General features: G+C 37.9%; 2 pseudogenes across 2 annotated transcripts; both read right to left on the bottom strand.

The window, feature by feature from the left end:
* Positions 1–2,629: 2,629 nt before the first annotated feature.
* Positions 2,630–10,003, bottom strand: LOC149011351 (uncharacterized; annotated as a pseudogene). Its single transcript, XR_016174398.1, has 6 exons — positions 9,918–10,003; positions 8,595–8,783; positions 7,228–7,355; positions 6,476–6,676; positions 4,651–4,818; positions 2,630–3,884 (listed from the first exon to the last, which is right to left on the bottom strand). The product of XR_016174398.1 is annotated as an uncharacterized LOC149011351 (transcript).
* A 28-nt stretch (positions 10,004–10,031) lies between these two features.
* LOC149011350 (TATA box-binding protein-associated factor RNA polymerase I subunit B-like) lies at positions 10,032–17,302 on the bottom strand (annotated as a pseudogene). Its single transcript, XR_016174397.1, has 5 exons — positions 17,037–17,302; positions 14,828–15,464; positions 13,254–14,084; positions 12,958–13,091; positions 10,032–10,609 (listed from the first exon to the last, which is right to left on the bottom strand). The product of XR_016174397.1 is annotated as a TATA box-binding protein-associated factor RNA polymerase I subunit B-like (transcript).
* Between the last annotated feature and the right edge of the window lie 4,048 nt (positions 17,303–21,350).

The raw sequence follows: 21,350 nt of genomic DNA, 5'->3' as shown, positions 1-21,350 counted from the left end.
TGGATGTGCTAATCCAAATGAATGTAACAGGGCACCTCGGGGAAGATGGGGACATGAACAAAATGCTAGCTGCCGAAGAGCAGATTATTATTTAGGGTGCCTATTATTTCTATAATAGGTAATGAGGATACAACTTCTCAGGGAGGAGCAAAGACGGAAGAGGAATCTCTGTGTCGTAGGGAGGTGGTCACCGGACACAAGGACGATGACATAAAAATGTCAAACATTGGTTAGAATATCGAACAACATGCTATGGGGCAGTACTGTAAGGACATATTGGCCCAACAAAGAAGTGACATATGGGGACAACAACTGAAGAATTGTCTCTAGGCCCAATCTCCTCCACTATCTATACCAATCAGGTACTCACCCAACCGTACAAGACAATCACCATCTCTCTCCCTACCCCATTTAGAACTTTCTAATTCAATCCCACCATATTTTGAGGCAATATTATGATGGGTAATTTTCATCTGGATCTACTGAGGTTTGGTCTATGTCAGTTTTAATCCAAAAAAATTAAAACTTTGCAATCTACCTCCCCTGTACTATGAAAAAAGTCAATTTAAGAACAAAGTATCACTTTTATGATCAATTTGCCCTTTATTTTTTTTAATTTGAATTTTTACATAATTTAAAAACTTGAGGATTCAGATCGAAGAATAATTTAAAAACTTGAAGATCCAGATCGAAGAAATTCCCTTTTTTTAAAATTTCTTCAATAGTAGTCGTGCTTCAGGATTGAAACGGATTTCAATGGAAATTCCAAGCTTCAAATGCATCTTCCTGTATGGACCTGAAAAAACAGCATATTCCCCATTTGAGTTCTAACTGAGCAAATCTGGAAGCAAACTAATTAGAAAAATGAAAGAGAAACCAAAAAGAACTTCCTATTTCTTACCGTTTGAAGATTTTCTAACGCTCTTTTGTAATCAATGGACAATTATTTGAGCAGGTTAATGTCTTCTGGGATTTACATGTTGTGTTGGCTAATACTTTATGCCCTTGTCGATTAGTTGTTCTTTGTTGAACGACTCCAAAAGCTTCTTGGGCAATTTGCTATGGAACCTTTTGCTTTTTCACCATCGATGGAGAGGAAGAGAATCAGAGATGTAGAATAAAGGGAAACCATGAATTTTTCTAACCAATCACGATTGCAAACGTCGGCCGCTACACAGAGGGAAAGATAGGCCGCTACACAGAGGGAAAGATCAAGAATTTTTAGGGTTTATAATTTGTGTACTAGGCCACTACACAAAGGGAAAGATCAAGAATTTTTAGGGTTTATAATTTGTGTACTTTCCCTTGCAAACGTCGGCCACTACACAGAGAGAAAGATCAAGATTTTTTTAGGGAAAGATCAAGAATTTTTAGGGTTTACAATTTGTGTACTTTTCCTTGCAAACGTCGGCCGCTACACAGAGGAAAAGATCAAGATTTTTTAGGGTTTACTTTACAGTGTGTACTTTCCCCAGTAATAAACATTAGCGATGGTAGAACCAGAAAAAAAGAAGAAAATAAACATGGAGATTATGTATGTAAAAAAATTTAATTAAAAAAAGGACAAATTGGTAATAAAATGATAATCTGTCCTTAAATTGACTTTTTCTATAGTACAGGGGAAGGTAGATGCAAAGTCTCAGTTATTTTGGACTAAAAATGACATAGAGCAAACCTCGGGGTCCAGATGAAAATTACCCTATTATGATTGCTCCAACATTTGACCCTAGTCAATAATGAAAACTAGCCGCCCACTCTCCACGTATCAAGCCCCCTTCTTCCTACATCTGGCTCCATGTCATACCCTGTAACGATTAATATTCCTACACCTACCCCACCCTTCTGCAACCCTCAAGTAGTCTGAACTGAGTCCCATGAACTTAGGTGGGCGACAAATTGCCATGGGATCTCATCCCAACAATCCAGGCCCATTTCCTGATACTCCTGAACCTGCCTATTGTAATATGCAATCTATTACCCAATCTAGACAAAGCCAGCCCAAACTAGGTTAGCCCCAACAATTCCAATATGCCATACCCACCTACTTGCCCAAGGCCCACCCGCACAAGTCGCAGAGTATCTATTGCTACCCTCAAAAAGTCCTCCTTTACGATCTTTGAGAATCAAAAGCTGGTACCAAGGCCAAGAGGGGCATGCCAAAATAGAAGGATACCCTTGAGGTAATAGTGGAAGCATGTCAAGAATAATTACACAGCTCTGAATGTTCTTCGAATGAGCAATTTTTTTTTTTTTTTTTTTGTCAATTCCTGTGGTGACTAAGGTTTAGTAGGTAATGAGTTGACTCGGTTGGCTAATCGTTCAAAGCGTGTTTGATACTCCACCACGGTGGTTGTCTGCGTGAGCTTTAAAAGTGCTGCTCGAGGGTCTTCAAATATCGTAGGACCGAATCTCACTTCTAGGGAACGAGTGAACTCCTCCCAGGTGTAAATAGAGAGGATCGATGCATCCATTGGTACCACTGAAGTGCTGGACCATCCATATGAAATGATGAAATGCGAAGTCTCTGTTCTTCCATGGTGTTATGATACTCAATAACTCAAAGAACTGGTGGCCTTGAATATCCACCCTTGAGGGTCTTCTCCGTCGAAGCGTGGAAAATCCAGCCGTAACGTGCGAGTTTGTATAGGGTTTGAAAATAAACCTGTCGTAATTGTGGCCGAAGAACCACTAGTGCTCGCAGGTGTCCTCTGGTTCACCGTAGACACCAAAAACAGTTTGAGATTCCACCAGCGTAGTGAGGAGATGATGCATTTGTTCTACACGCCCTTTCATACAGGTGAATCGAACAGATAATTCTGAGATGGAGCCCTGTTGTTCCCGCACAATCGTTTGTAAGTTCTTCTGTTCCTTGACGATGTTTTGTTGTTCTAGCTCCAGATTCTGCAAGGAGTCGATTTGACCATTATGGTCGTTGGTTTCCTTCAGTAATTTCACCGTTTCGTCTAACTGTTGTAGGCGAGTACTTTCCGCCATTAGGGAGGTGGTAACCTCTCAACGAAAGCACCAAATGTTAGGATTTCAGATTGCTAGTAACAGGCCAAGTTCGAGGATGGCGCCTCCTGGAGAAACAGAAGGGAAAATGAGGTAAAGAGATTAATATTCATTGTCTTTCTTTTCTCAATTACAGTATTTATAGTTCCTCTTACAAACCCTACAATTCGACTTCACTCAATTCTTCACACCCTTTTCATGAGTCTTCACCCAATCCTAATGGCCACTGTCACTTTCTTTTCACAGGTAGTCCTGCAGCTTCGTCGGGCGCCTCCTCTCTCAGTGTGCTCTGTCTGCCAAAGGAGGTGCGTTGCTCTGGCTTCCAACGTCATCATCTGTGGTCCCAATAGTGGTCCCTGTTTGTGCCCTATTCTCCTTGTGTATAGCTTCAACACCCTTTTCTGAAGAACCAACCATTACAACTTCCCAATTCAAAAAGAATACTCCTTCAAATCTGCCTTTAAATCACCCATTTCCATGTCCGCCATGCATTCCTCAGCAGTAAGGGGAGGGAGCTGTCTGGTCTTCCGCCTCAGATTATGCTTGTGCCAATCACTCTTAAAGTGGTCATGGTACTGCTTTGCATCCCCAACAACTGCGTTGCATGTACTGCACTTGTTCTGTTTGACTTCCCCTTCAGCATTCTCATTTTTAGCAGAGATTATTTGTTTCTGCATTTTCTCGCTCAGTTGTGGGATATTGTCAGTTGACTCCTTTGGATAATTGGGTGTAATGTCTTCATGATCATCATAATGATCAACATTGCCAACCCCCTCTGCATGGACAGAGACGGCAAGAATTTCCAATTTCCCCTGCAGATTCCTTAAAAAAGCATCACAATCTCGGAAATTACCAGGATCCATTTCACAAACCTGTAAAAAATGGGGTTCAACAATTAAGAAATCATGATCTAGCAAAAAAGGAAAATATTGCAGAGAAGGCTAGAGAGGCTGTCATCTTTTATGAAATAACAAAAATTTTGTTGAAAACAAAAAAACAGCTAGATATCTAACAGGAGCACAACAACACAAACAAGGACATAACATCAGACTTAAGGTATCCTTAGAAAAATACAGCAGCCAGGGCAAGGAGCTGCCCAAGTTATACACAATCAGCATGCGTATTGAATTATCCTCCCCCACAACTAAACAAAGCCCAGCCACCCTCGTTTTGCGTGTGTGAAAGAATTGGCAGTCTGAGGTTTGGAATGGAATGACACCATATGTTGAAACTGGAGAGCAAACTGCTGACGGATTCACCTATCTTCAGGAGAAGTCAGTACAGTGCCCTAAGTCCAAATGGAATAAGAACACATCCAAGTTACGTGACAAAAATTTACAGCAAAACATTAAGACCAAGATGTTAATTACAAGAATCAAAGTTGCAACAAACTACAATTATAGGTAAGCATTTAAAGTATGAAATAATAGAGCAGAAAATTCAGCACCAATTTCCCACTCCAGTAATTGCTTGGAAGTAGTTTCTTCAGCTTCAGCCACTAGAATATTCAATTCTACTTTTATTTCTCAATTCTCATCAAACAAATAACACCTAGAACCATAACAAAAGGGTACAAGAACATAATAACTCATTTTAGATTTACTATGATTTTATAACGTTTACATAACCTGCACTTACCACATGTAGCTGATTCCCAGATTCATCCTTTGAAACAATGTAAGCATTCCAGGAATTGAGCTTCTCCATGACAGATGAGAAGTGCTTTTCAGGTACTGTAAGCCGTAACCTCATTGGGGACCTTTTAATGGGGAAGTGCTTCTGAAGCTCCTGGATTACTTCTAGTGCCTGCAGGATCAATCTTACCATCAACAAAAATAGCATTTGAAGCAATGTAGAGATACAAACCTAAATCAATTGACTGTTACCCCATAGGATATGCATGTCCCACCAGGAAGACGAACGAACACTACCGTAAACAGTTACACAATATCAGTATCATTTAGTTGCAAAAAAAAAACCACTTGGTTCTGTAATTTTAAAATTTCAGTTTACTTTCTTTGAAGCACTTATTAGGAACAATCGTAGAGTCATATCAATATCATAAAGGTATGTGGCTACAATTGGATCATCCCACAATGTTTTGGCCATTTTCTAAAACTGCCTCTGTTAAAAACGAGTATAAACTCGTGGAGTTAGGTAGGCTGTTGGTTAGTGAATACAAATAAATAAATAATAATTAAAAAGGAATAAGCTGCTGTTGTGCACATAGAAATAAGGAGAATAATGTGAACGCCTGGCAACACATATTGTTATGATCAGTTATGCAGCTCAAATATGGGCTGGGAGTGAGAGGGAGAAAGACAAGGAAGACCAGAGATCAAGTTTGGTAGCAGTGCTGCTACATGTGAGTGCCGGACTATAGGTGACCCAGAGGTATTTTGCTATCTTTTCTCTCATTCTACTTTTCAGCTATTGTGAAATCTACCGTGCTGTGAGTGAGATCCTATCAGCCTACAACTCAAATAACAGAACCACCTAGCTTTCAGTTATAGCTTGCTTTTCTTCATCTCAGTTTATATACAATATACAAGCTTTTTCTCCTTTTTTCTTGCATGAAATAGCTTTCCTATATTATAATTATAGCTTCGCTTATCAGTTAGTATAGGGCAGGCTGTTCAAAGAGGCACAGGGCAACTAAATGGTATCGCCGTAGCAATTGTGATTATGGATTTTCAGTTCATGCGGAGTAGTATGGGATCTGTAGTAGGCAAGAAAATCACCCGTCAAGTATGCTACTAATAGATTCCTTTTTTTTTTTTTTTTTTGGGGTAACCGCTACTAATAGATCTTTACCTCTTATCATAGTGAGTGCTTTCGGAGTGAAAAAACCAACTTGTGTGCAAAAAAGGTACAGTACAGAGACTTTATGCAATTACAGTTAGCAAATCCATAGCTAATTTCAGAAACATTTGGGGATGAATAGCTCGTCCAAAATATGAATCAGTTTAGACAGCTCATTATCTCACTGTTCGTGCATGATTCGGAAAAATAATTTCGCCTGACCAATTCAGACTCTCACAAAGCTCTTCGCAGAAAATTCATCCAGTATCTGAAGAGCAAAATTTCTGAAAAAGGGCAGACTCTGGTTCCCAGATTCTGGAAATGTTAACACATAAATTCATCCCCATCACCAATTACTTGTTATCGCTAGCTTTGGACAGAATTTTGACAACTTTTTTGAAAATGCAAACCAACCAAATCCAAATTCTCTCAGTCCCCATATGCATTACTGTGGTCATCATTGGTTCAACCATAATGCAGCACTACTGAAGTTCTTTAAGGCTAAAAAATTCGTACTTTTCAAATCAAGCCACAATTAGCACCAAATAAACAAAGATTAAGAAGTTCCTAACAAGAACGTAAATGCTGAAATCCTTAGAAATAAGAAAGGCTGGAAGGTTTTCCATTTTTTTGGGAAGGGAAAGTACAAGAAAATAAATACCTGTTTCTTTGAGCTGTTATGAGGATCAACTGCAAAGTGGATTTCATGCATAAGCCGCTCAACCATGCTAATGGTATATGGCCTCTGAGTTTCAGGATTGATGGTCTTCTGCATTACAATTGTTGCAATATCACGAAATTGACTTGACAACTGAGATTCCCTCTCCTTCCCCGCAACTTGAAGCTCTCCTTGCCTCAAAATCTGATGTCCACACAAGCACTCAGTCATTATAAATGATTCCACTTAAATTAGCACTTTGAGTTGGTGACTATAATCACCAACTCCAAACCATCCCATCCTTAGCTGTTAAAGTTTGCCTTACTTTTCATACAATTCCCATTGGTTTGAAATGGAAAATAAATATTACATGTAAAATGCAATGTTACTAAGTATGGTAAGAAATTGAAATTCAAATAGATTATACAACAAAGGACAAACCCGGAGCCAAAGGCTTCCGCAAGAGCAGAGTCCAGGTGGCAATTCTCCTACGCAGCCTTACCCCTACATTTTTTGCTGAGAAGCTGGTTTGCTACCTTGACCTCAGACTACAATTGGTCCAAGGACCATTGCCCCAAGGCCCGCCCCTTTTCAGTAGGTTATACAATTAGATGGGCTAATGATAACTGAAGTTCCATTTTTATGTCTAGAAAAACTTCACCTTCTTCCTTTCCCTTTGATTTCCCTTGAAACCAAATGTAGCCTAAGAATGTAGCACATCTTAAAATAATACAGATGAAGATAGTTTTTAGCACCTCCAAACATGTGTGAGTGATCGTCAGCACCAAAGGCTGCAATTAGATCTTTTGACTTGGCAAGTACTCCTTTTGAAACATTGGAATACACAGTATGTGACTGCAGTACTTCGTCCAAATCTTTCTCTCTGTACCAAATGCAAAAGAAGCATTTAAAGGTTACCTTTTCAAGATTAAACACTGTAAAATAAGCAAAACATGAAATGAAGAACTTATATAAAATAGAGTTTACAGAGTACAATGAGCCAAGTGCATTAAATTAACTCTACATAAAGGATGCAGTTTATTACATATAATAATAACAATTTTTCATGCTGAATCAATAACATTGACAATGAGTTGCATACTTGCATATACACGAAACTGTACGCACAACAGGAGTGCAGAGAGCAGAAAACCTAGATGAATGCTTCCATTCTCTTTTGTTCTCTGTTGTCTTCCCCAGGTCCCAGTCCTGCCTTCAGTCCTTTTTTTTTTTTTTTTTTTTTTTTTTGTGGGGGGGGGGGGGCGCTGGGGGTGCAGAGGGAGATTTTGGGCCAACTTACAGGGAAGACTAAAAAGAAATATAATAAAAAGGTGAAAGGAACAGAGAAGAGGCACCCACAGGGGATCAAAGGTATGGAGTGATGCAGATCCAAGCCCAAAAGTTAGAAACTCTCACCCAATCTTTCTTCATTAAAAACAGCAGTCATATCACCGCAATCAGTAGTTACATAGGCCACTGCGCAATCAACCAAAGAACCATCCCATCTTCACTATTTGGTCCTTTTCACACATGATTGCAAGATTTCTAGTTGGCTAGCTTGTCACTTTATCTACAAGGCTTGTCTGTTTTAGAGCAAAATGGACACCCTCTGTCCTTATCTAGCCAGTAGAAGTAACAACGGCACTCTACATCCTCCCCGGGCATTCATTGTGATCTCTCTACATAGACACAGTTGGTCCCAGCCTCAAGACAATAAACTAGCCATGTTCCATTTTCACGCTAACCCTTGTTAAGCATAATTAACATATTAAAATACTCACCACCATCTCGGTGAAACCCTATCATAATCAGGATCAAATGGACACCCACCTATATGACTAACACGAGAATTTGAGACAAACCAACCATTCAATGTAATGAAATTTATTAATTTACATGTTGGATGAACATGGTTCAGGTAAGAACGTAAGGAAAGAAAAGAAAAAAAAGGAGAGAGAATTTTTTTTGTCTAACTTCTGCAAAAGTTAAGAACACAGAATTTAAAGAAGTGGAATATCGGCTCAAGGTCAAACTCAACAGGCCTACTGAGAAGCCCGACAAGATTATAAGGGACAAAGGGGTTTTTCTGAAGAGGGAGGGAAAGAGGGAAACAATGACTTACACGCCAGAACGCCATGAGAGGACCTTATTCTTGAAGCAGGCGATCTCAAAGCGCATTCCATGCTTTTTCAGACGGACCACTGCAACGTTCGTTAACCTCTTCTGCCCTATGGGCTGTACTAGCGACCTTGACATGGCTCTCTTCAGTCAACCCTGATTCCTCTATTGCAATCAGCGCTAATACTTTATACTGCATTCAGGAATTGAATGCAATAGCTACATGAATTAGTAAGAGCTAAATTTGAGAAACACCTTATTTTCAGTTACACGTGTTAGTTTCTCCTATATACGTGCTTGTGAGTTATAACCAGAATTGAGAGAGCAAATTGAATAGAATTTTGAGTTTATTTTCGCTTGGGTGTGATGTGCAATCTCTTCCCCCTTACACTGCAAGTTTCCCCTTTCCCATAGGCCCGCCACCAACTTGGTATCAAAAACAAAGGATCTCATTTCCTCCTCCCCCCCCCCTTCTTCTCTTCCGTTACCGTTCTGATGCATAAGCAGCATTAGATAATAACAGCAGAACACATGCCACCCTTGTGATTCCCACCCACAAAACTATAGTCTCGAACTTTCCCTGTTGCAGCCTTACAAACTGGAACTGTTGTCTGTGATTGTAATACACGGATCAGTCTCACAAAACATTAAGAATTTCCTGGGAAGCAAAGCGGCATCAAGATGCAAGATACCGATCAACCGAAGGATTAACTAGATTAACCTTTATCAAGTATTATCACAATATAATGTTGCACAAACATACATAAAAGCTGGAATATGATAACATGCATATGTAGAAAGCTGGTGGAGAAAAGTGCATGTGTGGTTTTTGGGGAGAAAAAAAGGCATACCATAATATTTTAATAGATTCCAAACACAAAGAACATCCAACAAAACAAAGCCATTGCCCATACTTTTATACTTCAAAACTGCTTTTCCATCATATGTAGCCTGCTATTAAACCCCCCGACTCTGATGATATTTCAAGAAACTAAAAATGGGGGGAAAAGGGAGAAGGGGCGGGGGGAAGGAGTGAGGATACGAGTCACCCTGGTAGTTTTTTTCCACAAGTAGATGGAGAGGAAAAAAGATTTATCCAACAATTGGTGGAGAGTTAGTCTAATACACAATTTGAGGCTTCAACATTCTCCCATATGCTTGAGCTCTCTGTGAAAAAAATATACTGACTACATGCAAATTTTCTAGGTCGGATTGGATATAAAGAAACAAAGTTGGATGCAGCAACAGTTTGCACCGAGTCATTAACAAAGAAAACTAAAGCCACAAGCAGGATCTGGAAGCAAAATACAAAGTTGTGAGAGAGTACCAGCACTACTTGAGAACTGGCAACTGGAAAACTGTAGCTGATGCACGAATAGCCCAATTGTGGGTCCACAGTCTGAACATCTCATTAATCATTGGTTTTTCCAAAAACAACATGATTTAAGATTCCAGTGAACCAACTGATGGAGGTCTTAAATTCAAACATTGATCAATTCGGTTTTCAACCTGTACTAGTGACTTCTCAAGAATCAAAACCCCAACATGCATATAGCGAGTATCAACTTGGGCAACCCTTGCACAAGCACGAAGCAAAATGTAGTAATCAGCATGTGCAACATATGTCCTGATACCTGCATCGTTCTTCCTCACATAATGGAGATAATCAAATCTTTTGAGATTGACCCTTGGGGGGATGTATAAGAACCTGTTATCCTCCATGTTTGCTTTCATCTGTCTAAGGGCTCTATCCTCAGTCATTCCTGCACAAGTACTACCGCCAGAAACTAAATTTTGCACTTGTGAACTTAGAGAGCAATCATCAGCATCTAGACTTCGCAATTCTTCATCATCTCCAAGTTTACTGTGTCCCATCAATGTACAGTCATCGCACCCTCTGTCTCTGGGATTCTTGCTTTTAGGAGACAAGCCATTAACAAAGCCTTCATCACATTTCAACCTTTTCTGGTTCAAACCGCTTCTATATCCAACAGCAGATCCAGCTAATATTTCAGAATCCTGGAATTTATAAGGAAGTTTTGAGCAGCAGGTGTAAAAGCATTGATTGATGATTATCATAGATTTTTTTGTAGTAGTCAAGTTATTTTGTCTAAGTTCTGAGCAGCTGGCGCAAGTACATCGATTGATGTATACAAGGTATTGTGGAATTTCATCAAAACCAGTAATAAACATGAAACCAGATATCCATAACAAGAAGAGATAAAAGTGATAAATCACTAAATCCATCAACTGAGAAGCATGAAACAACACTACAACTTCAAATAGATCTGTCAATTCTGATTGAGTCCAATCTGATAGCAACTATTAGAAAGAAAAAAAAATTTAGGGGGGTTTCAATCAGATCAATAGAAGTGTGGAAGAGCTTAGGAACCCAAGGGCTAGTTTGACTGACTAAGTTGTTTGATAAGATTATCAACACAAGGAAAATGCCAGATAAATGGAGAAGAAGCATTGTGGTTCCAATTCACAAAAATAAAGGAGATATTCAAAGCTGTAATAACTATAGGGGCATTAAACTGATGAATCATACTATGAAATTATGGAAGAGAGTAATTGAAACCCAATTAAGACACTTAACCACAATTACAGAAAACCAGTTTAATTTATGCCAAGAAGGTGTACAACAGAGGCTATTTTCCTAATTAGGAGACTTATGGAAAGGTATAAAGAGTGTAGGAAAGACCTTCATATGGTATTTATTGACATAGAAAAAGCTTATGATGGAGTTCCTAGAGTGTTAATTTGGCAACTGGCAAGTACTAGAGAAAAGAAGTTTTGCAAGTAAATATGCAGACATAGTTAAGGGTATGTATGATGGTTCAGCGACAAGTGTAAGAATAGTGGGCGGACAAAGTAATGAATTCCCAATTACAGTTGGACTACGTCGATGATCAACTTTAAACCCATTTTATTTGCACTTGTAATGGATGAATTAACCTAAGACATTCAAGACGAGGTCCCTTGGTGTATGTTTTTAGTTGAATCATGGAGGGCATATTTAAATTAAGATGAGGTCCCTTGGTGTATGGTTTTTGTTAAATCATGGAGAGGCTTTAAATTAAGTAGAATGAAGACAGAATATCTAGTTTATAACTTTAGTCATGATCGGGCAGACGATGAGGTGGTGAAACTTGAAAATAAGGGGATTCCTCAGAGTGATTCTTTTGGGAACAGAATGATTCTTTTGGGAACCTAGGTTCAATCATAAACAAAAGAGATGATATAGAGGATGTGTTCGACCAGCTATGATGTATGAAGCAGAGTGTTGGGTTGTTAAAAAAAATCATATAAATAAACCCAGTGTAGCAGAAATGAGGATGCTAAGATGGATAAGTGGCAAAACTAAAAAGGATAAGATAAAGAATGATCATATTAGAGTTAGTCTAGGAATTGCTCCCAAAAGTGATAAGCTTCAGGAAAGTCGTTTAAGGTGGCACGACCATGTTCAACAGAGACCTATAAATACCCCTATCAAATAAGTGATAATCCAGATTGAAGGAACTAAAAGAGCTAGGGATAGACCTAAGATAACCTTAAGAGAAGTGGTGAGAAAGGATATGCATAGCTTAGGCCTTGTATCTAGCATGGCCTCAACAGAACTGATTAGAAGGCAAAATACTATATAGCCAACCCCATTTAGTTGAGATCAAGCTCATTGTTGTTGTTGTTGTAATCGGACCAATGCCAAACACCTCTTCAAAAGACAAAATCCAAGATGCGGAAATCGCATCTCTCCCATCTCAATCTGAGTCACTTATTTGATTGCTCCACCTCCACCACTGCCAACCCACCTCCCCCAACCCAAAAATAAAAAAGAAAGCCACCCTTCTTTTCTTTTTTTTCTTTTCTTTTTTTATTTTTATTTTCCAGTTAAACATAGATACTGCCATCTTCTTTAGTTCACTACTTAGATCCCAAATCTTCTCTAATTTGTTTCCTTAATTATTCATCAACAAGAAAAAGGGTCTATCATTAACCCAAATTCCTTTGTATTATAAAAATAACAATCATTTATTTTTCACAGATTTCAGTGTGACAATAATGAAGGGAATTCTATGTTTCTCCCTCATCTGCTGATAGGTAAAAGAATCACCACTCCCTTGCCTTCCTTTCTTACTCTCTCCTTTTGTGTTGTCACTCGCCCAAGAAAAGTAAATAAATTTAATTGGATCTCCAAAGTGATGGCTCAATAAAGTTAGTCAAATAAAATAATAAACTTTTGTAGGCAATCTTATAGAAGGGAGAATATTGAAAATGAAACAGAAGTCCACAAGAAGAAAGTCCTTAAGTTAGAAAGAAATAAACACTCAAAAAGAAAATCAATATCAATATCAGTCATACATCACCTCTTCATTCTCATAAAAATCCCATAACTGCTCTATTATCCTCTCTTCCTCATTATCCTCAAAGGATGGTGCTAGCCCAGCAAAGACAACATCCTTGCTATATTGGAGATACGTCTTTAAGTTTTTTGAGTACTCTGTCAAAAAAAACGAAGGTAATATTACCAAGCATATCCGGTAGAATATTACAAAAATAAAAAAGAATTCCCTTGAGAGCAGCAATATCCTTCGACAATACTCTAGTTCATAAGAGTCAGACATAAGAGTCCAATTGTGAAAATTGTGCTGCAAGTAATTACCATAAGAGTCAGACATATTGTCATATGTTGCCTCAAGGCCATGGAGAAGTGCTTCTGTTTCCAACTCAGAATTTTGAACTGCTGAGGAGCTTCTTACCTGCTTAATACATCTTTATAAGCATACGAGTGGCAAACATGCTCTATTATGTCACTATTCATCATTTGGATCATGCAAAATCAGAGTGCTAACCTGACCGTCGGAAGAAGAAGAGATGCTTGAACCTGATAAACTTTTTTCCCACACCCCAAAGCCTTGAATATTATACAGAAGCCTAATTGCCACAATTAATATTGCCATTACACATACACGAGTTGGAAGTCTGAACTGATTTGCTGACAGCCACAATTCAGGAGGCAGCAACCACTCATAAATACGAGATGCATGTGGAAAAATCTTTTCAATTGGAAGGGATAGCTCTTTCAGGTACCGATCAGCTATTGCATGGAAGTTCACAGGAGGAACTTGCAGACTAATAGCCTGAGCAACAGAGGCAGCCAATGATTCTAATCTGCGGATCCCAAGAGCTTTTAAAGGCCTGAACATAAAGCTTGAACTAAATGGGCAAGCTGGTGAAGGGCACCCAATGCACTTCTCGATGTCCACAAAAGCAGACAGATACGGAAGCTTCCCTTCAAGAGACCACTTATATATATCTGTTGGTAAGATAGCCTCCCTTGCAAGATGACAAGCAAGAAAAGAAACTGCGAGAGAGTAAGATATCGGGATTGTCCTTTTCAAAGATCTAAGCCAAAGGACCACAGCTCTCTTCCCATGTATGTTATGGGGTTCTGCATTATACTTGGCACGAGGCTTGGAGACTTTTAACTCATCTGCAGCCAAGAAGAATACACCATATGAAGTTCATAAATGACAGAAAAAAGAGGGCACTTAATTAACTTCTATCATAGATTTGATTCTCTAAGTGATCTCAGACTTTTATTCGTTTTTTGACCAATGGTTAAATTCTTGATAATGTCTTGATCTGATTCTTTCAAGATTAAAACCTTAGTTCCTAAATCTATTGATCTTCGTGACTCTTCTTCTAATTTCCAGCAAATCTTACTAAAATGCACTTATATCATTAATGATTGATAACCTTCACTGGTTTGTGACAAACTACTAGTAGCAAGTTCAAGATGAAATCTTCCCAATAAGATGAATGAGGATCTCGATATCAAGAAACACCCATTCTCTTCAACTTTGAGTATTTACCAAATGTGTATTATTTTCCAAAGCCACTTAAGAGCCAATCCATCGTGATGACTACAATTTATTTTTCCCTTCTAAACCACAAATACAAAAGATAATACCATTAAGTAGCAAATATATTCAGATTCTCTACTGGATACGTTCTTGCAACAACATAAAATTTTGAAAAGTTCATTTGGTAGTTATGGATAGTTCAAATTAAAATACCAATCAATTATACAGTTCAAACCCACCTATTCATTTTTCCTTACTCATGGGCCTCACAACCGAGACAGTGTTGCAAATTGGAATGCATAAGGCAGCAAATGGAGAAATATGTAAAGCTAAAGAAAGACACAATAACAGAGAGAGAAGGTCTACTTGCCTTCTTTTAGAGAGACCTCAGAATCCTCAATGACCCTGTCAGCCCACCCATCATCAAACACCCGTGATGCAGCAACTAGACGCATCCAAATCACCCCAGCCAAGCCACAAATTAAGGGACTGACACTGAATTGATCAACAAGAGCCTGACACTGGTACTGAATCATGAGTTGAATGCCCATTACATAACGGATTCTGATCTCTGAGGAGTAATTCTCAGGGCTTAGGGCCACATCACTCGGGGTATATGCAAAATCATGCGGCACTGAAGGCTTTGGTTCCTCAAAATCAGGTTCTTCCCTCTTGATGGGCTTATTAGAGTATTGATTGTCAGTTTGGCTGAGGGATTTCCGAAGTTGGGACTGGGACTGAGAGAGATTATCAGAGAAATGTTCGGTTTTGACAACTGGGTGTGGCCGATGTTGGCGTTGTGAAGGACGGCGATTACTAGACATGTATAAGGCACCATGAGCATTGCCCACATCCATAAAATCCTCATCAGCAACCCCTGTCTCCATAATATCATCAGCTTGTGAGCCACACCTTCGGCAGTAATAGTAGCCATCAGAGTTGTCAAACTCCACATTCCCACAAGTATGGCATGTCAATCCGTCCACCATGGTTCAACCGTTTGTTATCTGCAATCAAACAAGCAACAGCAGGCACACAATATCAAAATCAATAAAAAAAATCTCAATAGAGATAATTAAAATCCAAGTGCACAATCGTCTACCACATAAATACCTACAATAAGTTATCGGCAAAGAAAGGGAAATTTCATGGGGTAAAATATGTTTTTTTGAGAAGGAAACAGTTAGACTGTATTTGTTTCAGCAATTCTCTAGAATCGGTTTCACAATCATGTTTCTAGAGAATCATGATTCTGTGGAATTAGGTTATATAGGATTATATTTGTAATTAAAAAAAAAAAAACTGATTAGTTCTTTTGATTCTAACAAGTGAATTTGCCTAAAAACCATTTGGTTACCTTGATTCTGACAAGTGAATCTGTTTGAAAAACTGTTTGGTTACCCCAGTGGATTCAACTTGAAACACTTGAAAAACCATTTGGAGGTTGTATATGCTAGAGATATGTATATAAAATAAAAGTTAAAAAACAATTCATAAGATAGTCTGTTTTATCATAAAATGGATTTTCATGATATACAAGGATACCATGCGATCTCATATTAACCAAACCCCAAGGTATCAAAGGGATAATCTGAAAATCCTTGGAAAACTTTATTCAATTACTTTAATAAATGTTTTATTGATCAAGATCATGGATAAAAAAAATAGATATATAAATGCCTCTAAGAATCTGCAGCAATATTGTATTTTTTCCATGTCACAGTTAGTCATGTTAATGTTGGGTTGATTGCTTCTGGGCTCACACAATAGTTTATCCAATATGCACTTCATCTTAAAGCACAAAGCCTTAATGAAGTTGGATCCTCTGTGACATGCATTGTCCAAAACAGTCCATATTCATGTAAATGCAAGCATCTAAAAGCACATCACTTTGCAAGAATACTCAACAGGGTCCTAGGGTGAAGGTTTGTTATGCTCCTTTGATTATATGGCAATTATTTTGTGCCAATTTTCCCAATTTGGCACAGAATACACTTTTTATGCTTTCGTGTTGCATTCTGTGCCGAATTGGGCAAATTGGGCAAATTGAGTATAGAAATCTAAATTGAAATCTTGTATGGTTGGGCACTGATGGGCACGTTTCTCTGGCAAAGTTGACATAGAATCTTGTATGGTATATACAAAATCATGGAACAAAATGGGCACGTTTTCCCCTTTTTTTATAAAATAATTAAAAATGTAAATACACAGTAGTAATATGATTTCCCCATGAGTTCGGGATCGGACGTTCGTAACCAGGACTATCGGTAGGTCATACAATGCTGGAAAAAATAATATAAATTTTGAAGTAGAATAGCAATAAGAGATCTATCGTGTACTGATGAACTAGAACAAAATGAATTTAATTTAAGAAAACCAATGAAATTTGAATGCCCAAAGTCGATACTAGTCCAACTGAAAGGAATTCACTGGAAGAGGAACAAATATGCTCTTCGAACAAACTTTTGTAACAGAAAATCGGAGAAAAAAAAGAAATACATGTATTTGTTTTTCTCTAAACTTTTGATCGATGCTTTTAAAGGAGATAAACAATGAAAGTAATCCATTGAAGAACATACACTCCGGGAGCAAAAGGTAGCGGAAGATCAGAGGGAATGGAAACCCCATGAAAGTCTTTCAGCGTCATGGTGGAGCCGATGAAAGCTTTCTTCTTCGACATCCTTCACTTCTGCCTCGCTCCTCTCGGCCTCTTCAGAAGGAAGAGAGAAGATAAAGTACGGATTGGTGTTCCCCTGCGTTAAAAGCAACCCGTTTGGCAAAAAAAAAAAAAACATGCAGTCTGTGGATGGTTCACAGTCTATTTGCGTAAAAGTCCGAGTCGCTTGAGAGACGAGAGGGACCAGAGAGATATTAGAGCGGAGACGAGAGCAGAGGGTTTTAGGGCTTTTGAAAATAAAGACAAATGACATCGATATCCCTCATCAACGTCAGATTTTTGGACTTTTTTTTACGTGTCGTGGGCATGGTTCCTCGTGTTGACGATATGCTTCGCGGGTCCTAACTAGACTAATACTATAGTCACCGTCAAATATATTTAAATTTTAAACTGGAATGACCAAAATGTCCCTCAGGTTATTTAATATATTGTATACATATATATTAGTTAGGAAACACATGGTTCTTCTTGCTGCTCTAGAAAATATTATTGGTTGAGTTGTCTTGTGAGTTGATTGATATTATGTAAGATGATAGACGAATCAAATTTAACTTGGATCGAGGAAACAAACATGAAACAAACATTTTAATCGATCTAAGATCAAATAACAGAATTAGGATTCCTGAAATCCAAAATGCAAAAAGAGAAGTGGAGACTAACAATGGAACAAGTCTAAGATCCGAGTAACAGAATTAGGGTTCCTAAATTCCAAAATACAAAAGCAGAAGTGGAAATCTAACAATAAGCTAGTGCTTAATGATGCGAAGAGTAGCAGATACACTAAACATCGTATGCAATTATCGAACTCATCCAGCAACACAAAGATGTAGTGAAGGAAGAGAAAGCAAATACCTTGACAAAAATCTTGTTGTCACTCTATGGCCTCTTAAACTTCTTAACAAACCCTAATACCCAAAATTTATGCATGATTGACTACTGGAAAAGAATGGCTGATTTGTGATCATTATGACACATAAGTCAATAGAGTGAAGTCTTAAAAAATATCTTATGGTGGTTTTTTTTTTTTTTTTGTGTATAAATCTGATGGGATTTCTCGATTTGCATTAAAATAGAGGCAAAAGCAAGATGATAAGTACTAATTTTTTAGGGAAAATAGTATATATCCCAATTAAAGAAAAGTTAAAATGTATATTAATTGGACATTCAGAAAAGCATTTTCACATTCACTATCCTAGTTAAAAATAAAAAATAAAAAATAATAATAATAAAATAAAATTCAGTGTAGCTATTTAGAACTACCTAACATAACCACAAGAAAGAGAACAACAATGGTGTTGTTGTTGCTCTTAGAATGATCCGAATCAAACCAGCGTAGCTAACCGATCATTTCTTCAAAGGTGCCTGAGTAGGTGATTGATCTTCTCTACAAAGGTGGAACTCCAAGTGGCTTTGAGTGGTTTAGGATTTCCATCTCAAAGAAGCGGCAAAGAGTAAATAATTATTAAAGGAAAAAAAAACTTCAAATAGCGGTTAATAAGGAAACCTCATTGAGAAGGAAAAAAATAAAAAAAGAAAGACTGAGATCATGGTTTGTAGGGAATAGGGGTGTCAACGGTGCGGCGGTTTGGAGCGGTTTCGGTTTGGTGCGGTTTGGGTTCGGGTTGGTTAGCGGTTTGGGCTAACGGTTTGGACTAAATTAAAAATCAATATTGAAACTTATTTTTATTTTTCCTCAACTCTTCACACAAAAAACTACGATAGAGAGAGGAAGAAGACTCCAAGTAAATCTAGTGATGGCATTAGCTTGATATGCCTTGATCCAAACACCCCAACCCCCAAAAAAAAAAAAAATTTAGATTCTTCTATCATGTGTTGACCTTACAATCTTCACCCAATGAAATTAGATTTATATGAAAGCTCAACTTAAAATTACTTGTGATAAGAAATAGATTTGCTAGAGAGTGGTAAAATGTGAAAGTAGCTAAACAGAGAAAGTAAAATTGTAAAAGTGAAAATCCTTTACGAAACAGTGAAAGAAATTCTGCAACTAAAAGTGAAACCAGAAAGGCAAAAACGGTAAGGATTAACCGATTAAGGAATTAAGGCATTAGGTTCTTTTTTGTTTTTGGTAGAAAACTAAGGTGGTAGGTTTCTAAAATTAAATGAAATAGCCAAATTGGGTTTGCTACCGTTTTGGTAAAATTTAAAAATTAAAATAATGAAAATTTTGAAATTTAAAATTTAAATTCTCAAGAATATGAAACGTGGGGTGGGTTGAAGTTGAACAATGAGTTAATGCGCCATAACCGTAAGGAATAAGGGTTTTTTTTTAAATTTTTTTTATTTATTCAAACGGGTTAACGGGCTGGGGTTCGGGCCTACCAGTTCGGGTTAGCGGGCCGCACACGGGCTGGCCCGGCCCAGCCCGAAACCGTTCGGGCTGAGGGTCTTCAGCCCAAACACAGCCCATTAAGGTTCGGTTCGGGCCGGTTCGGGCTATAACGGACCGGTTAGGTCCGGTTTCAACGGTTCGGGTTGAAAATTGACACCCCTAGTAGGGAAGATTGTTTGAGATTTAAAAAAAAAAAAAGTGGTTTAAAGGAAAGGTGGATTGAGATTGAAAAAAAAAATGAAAGAAAGAAATATTATCTTTTACTGTTATTTCTATGAAAATTTTCTTTCTTAGCTTGAGATAGGCTTTGATTTTACATTTAAAAATAAAAGGAAAAGAAGTATTCTAGTTGTTATTTACAAGGAAAATTGTTCGACGTTGAAAAAAACAAATATCTTTTACTTTCCTTTCTAAGAAAAATATTTCTTATTTGATTAGATGGTTTTATTTGTGATTCAAAGTGAAGGTTGTTTGAGATTGAAAAAAAATGTATCTTTTACTGATCTTCTCTACAAAGGTGTACTCCGAGTGGCTTTGAGTGGTTTAGGTTGTGTTTGGTTCTACAATTCCCTTGAATCGGCTTCAGAATCATGTTTCTAAAGAATCGTGATTCTATGGAATTAGGTTCCGTAGAATCATATTCGTAAAAAAAAATTTTAAAAAAAAATTGTTTGGTTCTCATGATTCTGACAAATGAATCTGTTTGAATATCCATTTGGTTACCATGATTCAAACAAATGAATATGTTTGAAAAACTGTTTGATTACCCTGATTATGTGGGTGGATTCAACCTGAATCACTCGAAAATTTGTTCAATTCAAATAATATTCCTCAATCTCCAACTAACTTGTTTTAAATCGTAAGAATTGTGCAATAGTGCATTTGGGTTTGTCTTTGGTAACCAAAAAAGCACTTTTGTTTTTCATGGGAGTATGTCATTATGATCTTTCAACTTTATCCACTTTTTACAGCTACGTTTACTAAGCCACTTATCTCTAAAATGCTCTCAAGGTTAGAAAGGACAGCTTAATTGAAGACCAACAATGCTTGAATGCCTCTTATGCGATTTCCATAGATCATCGTATGATAGGATGAAGCAATGGACTCATATGATCAAGGGGTTCACTTATCATCTTATTCTTTAGGCACATACCACTTTGGTCTTTCTATGAGGTTTAAGACAACCCACATCAGATAATTGGCTTGGATCACAAAAACAATAAGCTGCTGTCAATACGTTTTGCATACCTTCCACTTTGAGAACAAAGTAGTTTATATAGTGAGAGGCAATTAAAGCAACAATTCTACCTGTGAAAAAAATTTCATGTACCTCCTTGTTCACACAAGAGAATTTAAGTTCTACAATGCTCTACTTAAAATACCATAAATAACGATGTCATCCCATCCTGATATGGAGAGTTTATGATCAGACCGGGTTCATACCTGGTCCGACCCTCGACCCCGGTCGAGACGGAGAAAACCGAAAACCGGATCCGGAAGATGGCTCGCTGAAGAAGAAAGCTTATTCGGCTGCAAGCGTGCCCTAATCTTACTTATAGATTAGGGTAATCACCCTGATGACAGCAGACTCAAACTGACGGCTGCGGATAATCATCATCAAAGGGATAACTATCGCATAACCTAACGGTTATCTCAGGAGTCCTCTACTAGCCCAAACTAGTAGAAGTCTATCGCTCAACGGATCTCATTGATAAGATCCAACGACTACCCGAAGAAGGCTCGAGTGCATCCAACGAAGGAGATTCGAAGGTACACTCTATATAAACCTCACTACCATACAAGGTGAGGGACGGATCAATCGATCAAAAAGAATACTATCTCGAGACTCGAGTTCGGATACAT

This window comes from Hakea prostrata, chromosome 7 (genome assembly GCF_041222555.1).
Source record: "Hakea prostrata isolate BN-2017 chromosome 7, UWA_Hpros_2, whole genome shotgun sequence".
NCBI lineage: Eukaryota > Viridiplantae > Streptophyta > Magnoliopsida > Proteales > Proteaceae > Hakea > Hakea prostrata.
The sequence above is the reverse complement of the archived record's forward strand: the minus strand, read 5'-3'. Positions and strand labels throughout refer to the sequence as shown.